The following is an 11336-nucleotide window of genomic DNA, read 5'->3' as shown; positions in this document are numbered from 1 at the left end:
AAGGTACTGGCGATATTGTTTGTGATAGCTAACAATTTAAGCAGTTGAGTTTTTCTTAATAGATGATGAGCTTATTTTGTCAGAAGTACAGGAATGAATTGAACTACACTAAGTAACCAACAAGAAAGGAAAAAACAAGCCAACTGTAGTCTCATTAAACAAAACGAAAGTCTGGGCAGTTTCCTAGCAAAACCTAAATGTATGAGATATATCCCAAGGTAGCAGTGAAATGAAAACAAGGGTGCATGGACACAACATAAGCATGGTATCAACTCGAGGCAGTGATACAGTATTTCCAAACAAGGCTAGAGTAAAGCCCACCAGGGTTTCAAAATGCAATGTGTTTTCTTTTTTAAATCAAGGGGAAAGAAAAGCTGTCACATTTCACAGATTAAACCACGTCTACAACAGGCTTAAGCATTGCAGAAGACTGCATTTGGCTGCAATGCATGTGGATAAGGTCTATTGCATACCCACAGCTAATATGATATAGTCTGTCACGTCTAGCTTTTCCACCCCATGTCAACCCGTCAATGGATCAGGGAACCCAGTTATCACACAGTCGCATTAGCTCAGTCAGTCACAACATGAAGTGCAACTGTATTTAAAGCTGTCGTCTTAGCAAGAAAGCCTAGAAGAAATCCTTGGGTGTGCGGAAGCAATCCTGTGCTTCAGTGTCAGCCCTCAAGGATGCTGCATTGTGACACACAAGTCTTTCAAAAAGCTCTGTAGCGCACTTGTGCAATAGCACGAGTGTACAGATACAGCATTCAACCTGCCTGCATTAACACCCACCCTGGAATGCGTTTCCTCCATAGAGCAGAAAGACTATCAAAATTAAACTTCCCATGTAGCCAGCCACAGACTGGTAATTCTTATAAGAAAAGCCCTCATTAAAGCAGCAATCACAAGTGGCTAAGCGCGCCTGAATCAAGCTCTGTCTTAGCTGCAACGGTCTGAGACACGATCTTTCTCCCTCACACATCATGGCTACATCTCACTCCATCTGAATCGGAAGAAGCAGAGGTGCTACACTGAAGCTGTACTACCCAACCTTCACTTGATATTTATCTCCAGGGCAGAAAATAATTGGATGTCACACCTACTAACTCAATTTCATTCTGCTAATTATTCTTTAGTGATATTTTTTTTCTTTCTCTCCCCTCGCCACTGCATTTTGAATAGGATTAATGAAGTCACTGGTGAAATTATTTTGAAGACTATTGATCATACGCATACAGTAACTACCCCCTCAAAACCTCTTCAGAAAAAAACAGCACATAAAAAAAACAGACCAAGTTTGATAGATTTATATTGTAGTCTTCAGAGAAGATCTAAGACTTATCTCCATATCTAAATTTTTACTTTAAAAAAAGCTTAAGACATGGTTATTCAATTGCAAAGAACTAACCAGTGATACAAACAAGCAATGAGCCTATGACAATTCAAGAAAGTCAGTTCTTGTTTCTGCACCATTCGTTTCCCCAGTGCTGCACAAGCTTCTACCTAAGGCGGGTTTTTGTTCTTAGTCCTCAGTGTGTTTCTCCAAGAGACTCACAAAGGGTAAACACCAATATCTTTAATGTCTTGTTTCTGTTATTTAGAAAGTATGTTTACAGGAAAATATATTTATCATAATGTCCTATGCCATCTATGTATTAGATTCAAGTTTTTAGAGGTTTGACTATTTTGCCAGCTAACCTGATGATCCAAAGCCTGAACTGAGAGCACAGCATATGGTCTAACAAACAGAAGATAAATTCTTGTTGGTTGGGTTTGTTGGTTTGTTTCTGGGTTTTTGGTTTTTTGTTTGGTTTTGGTGTTTTGTTTTTTTTTTTTTTTTTTAAGGTAAGTTTTACAGACAGTCTTAACATAATAAATCTTTGCATAATTATAATGACAGTCCAATGCCTAAATGGTATACAACATTTAAACATACACACACACAAGGACAGAACAGCTAGAGGCTGAGCCTTCCCAAGGAAAGCAGGGAGAACATACACAAACACGCCTCAGACATGGCATAAAAAAAAATGCTTTTATTTGGCACCAGTAGGATTCCAGAGTATTTGGTGCTACCCAAGAAGCCACAAAGGGCTGCTGGACTGAAAACAAACCTAAGAACTGGGCACAACAGAGTGGGGTTTGGGGAACTGCTCTACGAGCCCTCTTCACTGTCTGCCACACTCTGTATTTATATTTATACCTTTTAGGCACCTTCACTATTCTAGTTTCTGTTATAATAAAAACACAGCTTTCAAGATCCACAGTTCTGATAGACAGAGATTCCCCTTAAAATGTTGGCAGAGTAACAAAAAATATTACCTGCAAACTTTGGCCAACAACATCCCATCACACATTTATAGAGGTTACAGTTGTTAAAACATCACCATTTCATTAATATATACATAAGAAATACGTTTGTCTCCCTCAACATTAGTTCAAGGAGGTAACCACTTTATACAAAGTATTTATGCAAAGGTACCCCGGAGACTGTACATCAGGCACATACCAGGCTAAGGGACTGCTTTGTCAGCAGTCAGTCCTGTCTCAGTAAGCCAGTGGCATCCAGCCAGAAAAACACCTGCAGACTGAACCACCTGCAATATACAATATATACAGAGAGAAGAACAGAAAAACAAAACAATGACAGCATTAATGACTCCAACAGCTCAATGACTCGCAAGTGGGACAACACGTATGCCAAGTTAACACAGGTATTTCTTCCCGCTGGCTAATTCCAACATTTCGGTCCTGCCATCAGAGCAAGTTTCATTTCGACCCACTAGCTTGCTCCCTGTATCCCAGTTACTCAGAAACACAGAGGATGGTCTCGCCCAACTCCGTTGATCCAGTCCAGAGCATGATGGTTGTGATTTCTTTCTTTAAAAATAGCACCACTGCTGAAATGGCGTCTCCTTCTCTCAACTAGGGCAAAATCCATCCTAACACATTTAAGCAGTATCTACAGCATCTATCTTTCTTATTAGTACCTTACAGTACGCTCTCCTTTCACAGCTCTAGAAACCCAGAAGACATCAGGATTTCCATATTGCATTTGCTCTGTTCATATAATCCAAGAACCTATCTCCCCACACTGGCCTGGCCACATGTATCGTGCAATGGCAAGAGGATCCTTGGATACTCTCAACACTTCAAATGAGGTTTCCTTCTACTCTTCAAAAATATTATAAAGCAATTTAAGTCACAAAGTAGCAAGTTTAAACTCTCTTCCAAAACATAGGCTAGCATCAACTCAATTATCTCACTAGCTGTACAAATACTCAACTACCATTTTCAAACTTGCTATACCTACAGGCCTTAACAACATTCTGCAGTAACGTTCACACTTGATATTTCTTCTTTTTCCCTTCCATTTCACCAGAGACACTTGTACCTAATACTTTTTTCAAATTCAGACAGCATTTTTTCAGTACCTCATTCACCAGTGTAAATCAAGTCTATTACTGAGAAACAACAAATATTAGAAATATACTGAAAATAAAACAAAAAACTGAAGACATTCGCTATTTCAGCAAATTTCACTCAAATTGTGAATCTGGTAGAAAGGGCATGGACATAATATGTTTTTTACACAGTAACTTCAGAAAACGTGCAAGTTACTAGACAACACCAACAAAACCAAATAACTCATAGAAGTACTTTATAATTCTTGAAAAGTATGGGAGAGACCTCGTGAAAACTAATAGTCTGTTTATCACATTGTTACTCAAAGTTAAATAACTAGAATTCTAGTTTTACAATCTTTCTTCATCATTTTAGACACCAAAATTATTAGCTGTTGACTCTGGCCAATATTCTTAAAAAGTACGGACTCCATAATTTAAGCTAATAACTACTGTTTCTATAGTTACTCACGAAAGGGCCACAGCTCTCTGAAATACATGCAGTCTCTAATAATAAGCTCCACCATAGTACGCTGACAACCTTTAATGATTAATTAGGCTAAGACCAATTTCCTGGTAAAGCACAGAATCCCACAATACACTCATTACCTACAGAAGCATCAAACAAAACAACTTCAGATTTTCAGAAGAAACTGTGAATTTAGGTTGTATCTTTGTGTTCTGGAAGGAGAACCACCCCAACTCTGCGAGCTCCCCAGCTAGCCACAGCCCACAGCAGCCGCCAGCACGGCGGAGAGCCCACCACAGCACCACCAAGCAGGGTGATGCCACTTTGGAGATACCTCCTTATTCTCCCACCTTTCCTCCAACTCCTCCATGGTGCCTGTAAGTTTGCATTAGCCTCCCTGGAAGTTCCCTGAACAGATGACAAACAAAAGCAGTACCTGTACTGTGTAGAGCACTTAGCAACAAACTGCTGGACTAGGTAGAAATCAAAGGGCATCAGCAGATTAAAGTATGGGACAATAGCTGTCAAAAGACCTAACACATTAAAACAAAATACAATGCACTTGTACCATCTCTGAATTGCTGCCCTCATGTTGGCATTTTGATTTTCTATTTCTTCCTTCAGTTTTTCTTCACTTTGCTCTTAACTGAACAACACAGGGAATAATATAGAAAGGTTATTACCATTAATCACTTCCAGATACTATATGGTGTATTTGCTTGGGAAGAAAATGGAGAACTGTAGAAAACATTTAAGAAGGCAGAAGTTTAAAAAAAAAAAAAAAATGTATTCAGGCTATAAATCTAACAAAATAACATTTTAAAGCCATACAGTGACCATCTCTAAAACTCCCAGTTTCAATTGTATTTGTGACATAACCGAACTTAATTTTGTGTTAACACATGTCACTGTTGGAAAATGAAGTCCCTTGTTTCTCCACAGGCTAACAATTTCCAATCTACTTAAAGGGCTTTACCCTTACAAATGTCAGACTTCTGCCAACATGTGGATCAATCTGACCACTGAAAATATAATATAGATGTATAGATATACACAGAGAAATATATATTTATTTGACTATATACCGAGATATAGAATGTAATGTATTATTATAATTCTATATTATTATAAATATCTCTGATATTGTCTCTAATATATCTGTGAAACACACAGCTGTAATACAAAGTGTATCTAATATAATTATTACATATATCTGTATATAGATGTATTTTTATATGTAGTTATACATTAGTTATAACATATATTTATAGACTATATATTATATATGTGTTTATAGCTATGTTGTGTATTATATCTAATATAATATAAATTAGGTATTATAACCATAAGAGGAATTGCAGCAAGCCAAGCATGTTTTAATTTTTGTGGTTTCATCCTAGAAATGAAGTTATAGAGCTGCAAACAACATAAAAATACACGAGCTCAAATACGTGCCTAATATTCAACATGGAGAATTTGCAGGTTTAAAAAGGAATACTAACAGCAGTGAAGCTACGCTTACCTGTAGCTGAATAGTATGACCTTTTTGGCTTCTCACACCTAGAGCAATGCAATCAAGGCAAGGCAAAGTGAACTCTCATGAGTTTTGCGGGGGTGTGGAGGTGCCTGGTCTTTGTTTGCTTTGGTATTTTTACAACAGTAGCTTCAATGAGTACTAGATTGGGGGTGGGGTGGGGTGGGGTGTCTATTTCTTAAATTGAGAGAGTACGGAGCTAGTTAAAAAGCTGAAAACATAACAAAACAACTTTTTAACCTGTCAATACTACACCAATTTTGAAGCCAACAATAGTTAATTAATTCATTTCTTAAATCCTCTGGGATGAAGAGATAAGTTCGCTTTGCCTATGAATTGCTCTAAATATTAATTTTTGCTTGCCTACTGGGACTAAATCAAACACAGTTAAAATGGTTACTGTGGTTACAGAGATGGATCAAGAAAAAAATAGAAAAGTTATTTAACCCTCAAAATACAAACGAGAAGCCTGCAGAAAACAGCAAAGCACTACTGGCATTTACATGACAAAGAAAAATACAGATTCATATTTCATGCAATTTCAGAAAAACGAGGTTCATGATCCCAAAATCCCTGAGGGGCTGATTTTTTCTCTGCAATACTTACAAAATACAAAACATTTACTTTTTTTTTCCCCCCAGAACATAGCCATAAATATATTATTACATCTTCTGCACAACCATTGTAAAACAACAAAAAAAAAAATGTTTTACTAACTAGCAAGGGAGGGGAAGAACAACGTCAAAATGGTTACATATTCTACCTAAAACATGGATGGGGCTGCGAGGGGGGTTACAGAACACAGGACAGAACCACTTTTCTGTTAACTTGGTAAAGGCAAAAGAGTATTAGTACAATTTTCAAGTGGAATTGTATTGAAATTATGTTGTCACAAAAAAGGTCCACCTGAACAGCTCTGCACATTAAATGGCATTGCTCGCACTAACAGCACTAAAAGATAACAGCAGAAACCCACAGCTGTGGAGAGGTATAAAAAAAATAAAACAAAACCCAACAACCTTGAAATAGTATCCTTTCAAATCAAGCAGCAATATTTAATGGTTCTGTAGCAAACTGTAATTAACCACTAAACCACACTTATGGGTGATAAGAGAACAACTCTCTTATCACAGGGCTAGTTTCCTGGCAGCAATACTGGCAAATTCTTTCCTCCAGCTTCCAAAAAGAGCATGTGCCGCACATAGCCACAAGGGATACAGATACACACCAAAGCTGCTAAAGTGGTAGCAAACCCAACAAAATCAAAACAAGGGATGAGGGAAAAACTGAGCTCCCTTTGAAATTAAAGAAAGGAATCTATAAAATACAAACTATTTTAATAGCCACTGGAGCAAAGACGCGTAACCAAGGTCAGGTTTTCTCATGCATGCAGATACAACTCTGCTGCTCCTTGTGAGTACTATGGCTGCTCTCATCTACAAATCCTACATAAATCAAGTTATTTAATTAACAATAAATCTCTTTTACTTTATTTCATTTTTTATCTATTGCAGGTTTTTCCCTCCTTCCTCAGCAAAAACATTACAGTTCACACCTTTACTACAAAGTGCAAAAATATTACACAGTACCAAAAATTGTAAAGTGGCTTTTTTAAAACTAGAGGTTTCATGTTTTCTGTGATGTGTTTTTGCTTTAATTAGCATGGTTCAGGAAGTGGAAAATCATCATCCACTGCTTCTCCTAGTTGACTGTGTTAATGAAATCATCATATTCATTACTTTAGGAAAAAGTTGGAGGACCAAGCATCTAATAGCCATACAATAAGCATTAAATAAACCCAAATACAGACTATCTTGTACATATACAAGGAATTGTCTAAAAATGTTAAAAACATCCTGTATTGCATACTTATTTCAAGGATATTAAAGTAGCAGCCCCTTTTCCCGCTTGCCTATAGAAAGTAAGAGTTTCAGCTAATACACATCTGTAGTTTGGCCAGCTTCTCAGACTAATCTTGCAGTTTCCACTTACACATGGACCAAGGCAGTCCAGGGAAGCATAAATATTTCAGTAAACTCCAGGCTCTCTAAATTATATGCATCATCAGCCATCCAAGGCTGGAGCTGCAGACAGCTATCTGCAAACAACCTATCCTCTGATTTCAACAGAGGTTCACCCAGTTCCTACAAAAATTCATCCTTCTCCCTGCATGTAATAATCCAAGTATGTCATCAAATGTCTGATTGTGTTTTATCATCATAATACAGTCCGATGCATCATGAACCTTAAAAAATTCTCAATATGCTCTCAGAAGTTTACCTGCCTCATTAGCCTTTACTTTTTTGCTCAACAGACTAGCAATGACCAAAAGGATAAATTATTAAACGCAAGCTATAGAGGCTGTGGAATTAGACATCAAGCTCACATTTTTTATTGCCTTATATTGAGAACATGCTTATTATATTGAGCTCTGTTTCTAACATTAACATGCTTGGTTTGAAGATGAGCCTGCCTTCTCTTTTATTACTGTCTGAAGATGTACATAAAGCAAATTTTGGATATTGTAATACAATCCAATCAATTATTTGTAGTTTGCTAGTTTGGAGAGAGAAACAGATCCAGAACTCTTTAATAAAGCAATACGGAAACAATTCTAAATTCCAATAACGTTTATCTCCCTGCAATCTCTGTCCTACTGCATTGTTACATCTAAATCGTCATTTTTCCATCTGCCTAAGTAGCATTTGAAGTCTTGAGAAAAGACTTGGTGTCTTCAAGAGACTTGCAATGTTCTGGGTCACTCCATGACAGCACATTTTATGCAGTTTATACAAAGGAAAGGAAAATATGTAAATCACTTTAGGTATTTTGCCGTTTTGCTCCCGAGTTCCTTATTTATTGTAGATGTAAATGATGCCTAAGGGTAACACTAATATTAAACTGCAGTAGTATCTAGTATTCTTACGTAACAGATGTCATCCACAATACTCAGCCGCCTGTCAAAATACCGTTAACCAGCTTATCTCCAGGAAGGGCAGAGAGATGTATTCATTTTAGACCAGATATTTTACAGACACTGAACTATTTCTTTCATTATTAGTTTTTCTGCTGCCTCAGGACAACTGTCAAGAGTTCTTTCCACCTCTCTCTACTTCTTCTAGAAGTAAATACAACCTTTCAGTGCTTTTATTTTCAACAGAAATGGAAGTCTATGAAAAATGGGAAAATATAAAGGAGAGCATCACTGCTGTCATTTTTGAAGCAGCCCAGCAGCGAAAGGGGTAGAGGAGATGAGACTACATGCAATGAGGCTTTCTGGTCCATCACTAAGAGATTCGCTGCATTACAGTAGGCAAGACAAATCTCCCTTTTTCCTATTCTTCCTCCACTAACACTGTACTTCAAAGCCCTACATATAAAATAATATTTCAATAGTTAGCTCTTTCATTCCATAGGGAATATTTCCACTTGGTACAACAGACAAATTCCACTTTCAACTTTCTCCATAAGGAATTAGAGAACAATGTGATTTCAGTGTAAGTGAACCTGCAGCTCCAGGTTATCCAAGAGTAAAAGTCCTTTCCATCATATTAGGATTTTTAACATAAATACAATACGGAACATTCCCAGGCTTTTCAACATATTTTTCAAAGGTGGAGAAATCCTACATGAAACAGAAAAGCAATCAACTGCTTTGTCTCAGAGAACTATTTCATTGAAAAAGGAGATACTGTAACAAAAGTATTTTTAAGCATTAGTTACTCAAGTGCTGACTCATTAGTCCACTATTGCAAGAGCCTTGGTCTAAAACAGGTCCCTAACGGGCTTTCCTTTATGATAAAATTAATTAATTGTAAGCAATCCAAATGACTCTTACATAGAGTGCACACACACACAGAGGTATACTAAACAAAGAACAGCACAATTCACAGTTCAGCAGTTTAAGGTAGGTAGGACCACAGATTATGAAAACAACTCCTTAGGGACAGCAAAAACCAGCAAATAACTTTGCCCAACATCCTAAGATGCTGACAAAAGACAAGTAGGAGAGTTAGCATGAGAATAATATAACAGAAGAGCTTCTAAAACTCATTTCATCTTGTTATTCAAAATATGATCTCAGGATTAAATCTTTGGATTGTATAAGCACCTGCATTGAAGTTCAGTGAAACAGCAATTTTTAGTTTCGTGAAATCTAACATCTCTGGGTTTGCTTGCAAAAAGAGGCAGATGCGGAATTTGCAGGATCTTTTGCCAGTACTGTAAAGCTCTACAGGAATAAACTTTTGACTTGTAGCCAGCAATAATAGTCTTAAAGCTAAATAAGTCAAATGGTCTTGTCATCCATCATTCTGTTAAAGTGTTTTAAGCCACTTCATCTATAAACTGAATCAGTGAAGGCTGTATAAACCAAAAAATTCCTTTTTAAGCAAGTGTTCTTTAGATACGTACCTGCATACATGCTGTGATAAGCTAAATAGTACCTTTGTGAGTGGACATGAGGAGAAAAGAGCAAACTGCTCAATGAAGTTACCAGGAGACAGGGACACTAAACAGGTAAGAGTAGACAAGACCAAGACTGTAATGCTGTCAGCAAGCCAGCCGATTCTTCCACCTAATGGCAGTATGCAGCCCTCTATCATAAACACAATTTCCCAAGACTACAATTAAGCCCAGTGCCTATTAGAACGACCAGAGCTATGAACTACTCCTTGACTGGTAACTTCTAAAGCTCATGGAAATTAATTTGAATGATGAAATTAATTATGAGCAACCTAAACATCAGTTAGCTTCTGTACAGAAGAGATCAAAGACCTTCATTAGCTCACGCATTTTCCTTGAAAGATTTTAAGAAATATCTCCAGCAAATAACTCAAGTTCAGCATAATACAAATCTGCTGTAGTAGCGAACTCCAATTAAGGGTCAAAAGTTTCTCCTGATGACACTTTCAGTTAGGGCTATATATATATTACAAGGGCTGAGCAGACAGAGTAACAGAATGGATCAGGCTGACAGCATGTGATAACCCAAAGGAGTGGCAGGAAGAGAGACCAACTACTACTAAGGAATCTAAAAGAAGGAAAAAGAAAAAGATTATATCTAATTCAAAGGAGTCTGATATGGCCCTCTTCCCACTTTGGTCCACTTTAATGGACTTTCTTCCTCTGATCTGCAGATGAAAGGAGAGTGTATATACGGAAGGAAGGGAAATCCAGAAGGAAGGGGGAAAAAAACTACATCCACATAAGCAATTTTCTTTAAGCATTGACTTGAATTAGATAATCTTGCAAGAAATTACTTTATTCTCCAGGCTTGGCAACATATAATGGCAACTCTAAAACAGAAAGTGCTCCTTCTGTCATATGAGAAAGGGGAAATACTAGAACAAACTCAGAATAAAAGTTTAACCTGCTCATGACAGCATAGCAATGCTCCACAAGGTAAACTTTAGCCCGAAGAAGTCAATGTTGTCCTTGCTGGGTTTGGGTTTTTGTGTTTGGTTGTGCTGCTGGGGTTTTTTTTAATTGAAAAAGTTCAGGCAAGACAGGGTACTCCTGTGATGTGTCCTAGCAGGACAGAGGCTTCCTACACTGCCAATAACACATCAATTGATAAACCAGACCTTGTTAAAAAAGTGTTTACCTCTTTACGCACTAATGCCTTAAAACAACTGAAACAGCGTACTTCTCACTGCTGCACAGCTAACAGGAGAAAAACACATTGTCTCCCCAATGATTTCCAGGACTGCAATAAACTGCTTTAGAAGTCTCTGAAAGCATAGAAACAGTGCCCTGCAATCAAATGACTTCAACTTTGACAGTACATCATCATTTGCAGCTGACAGTACCAATTCTGACACATACTACTTTGTCCAAAAATTAATGGAAAAATAAGTATTAATATTTGCTTCCAGCTGATTGTCCAGCTTATTTCATGTGATACAGGAAGATGTCTTGTAGGTAA

Source organism: Vanellus vanellus, assembly GCF_965231255.1.
Source record: "Vanellus vanellus genome assembly, chromosome: 5".
Classification (NCBI taxonomy): Eukaryota; Metazoa; Chordata; class Aves; order Charadriiformes; family Charadriidae; genus Vanellus; species Vanellus vanellus.
Note: the sequence above shows the minus strand (reverse complement) of the source record.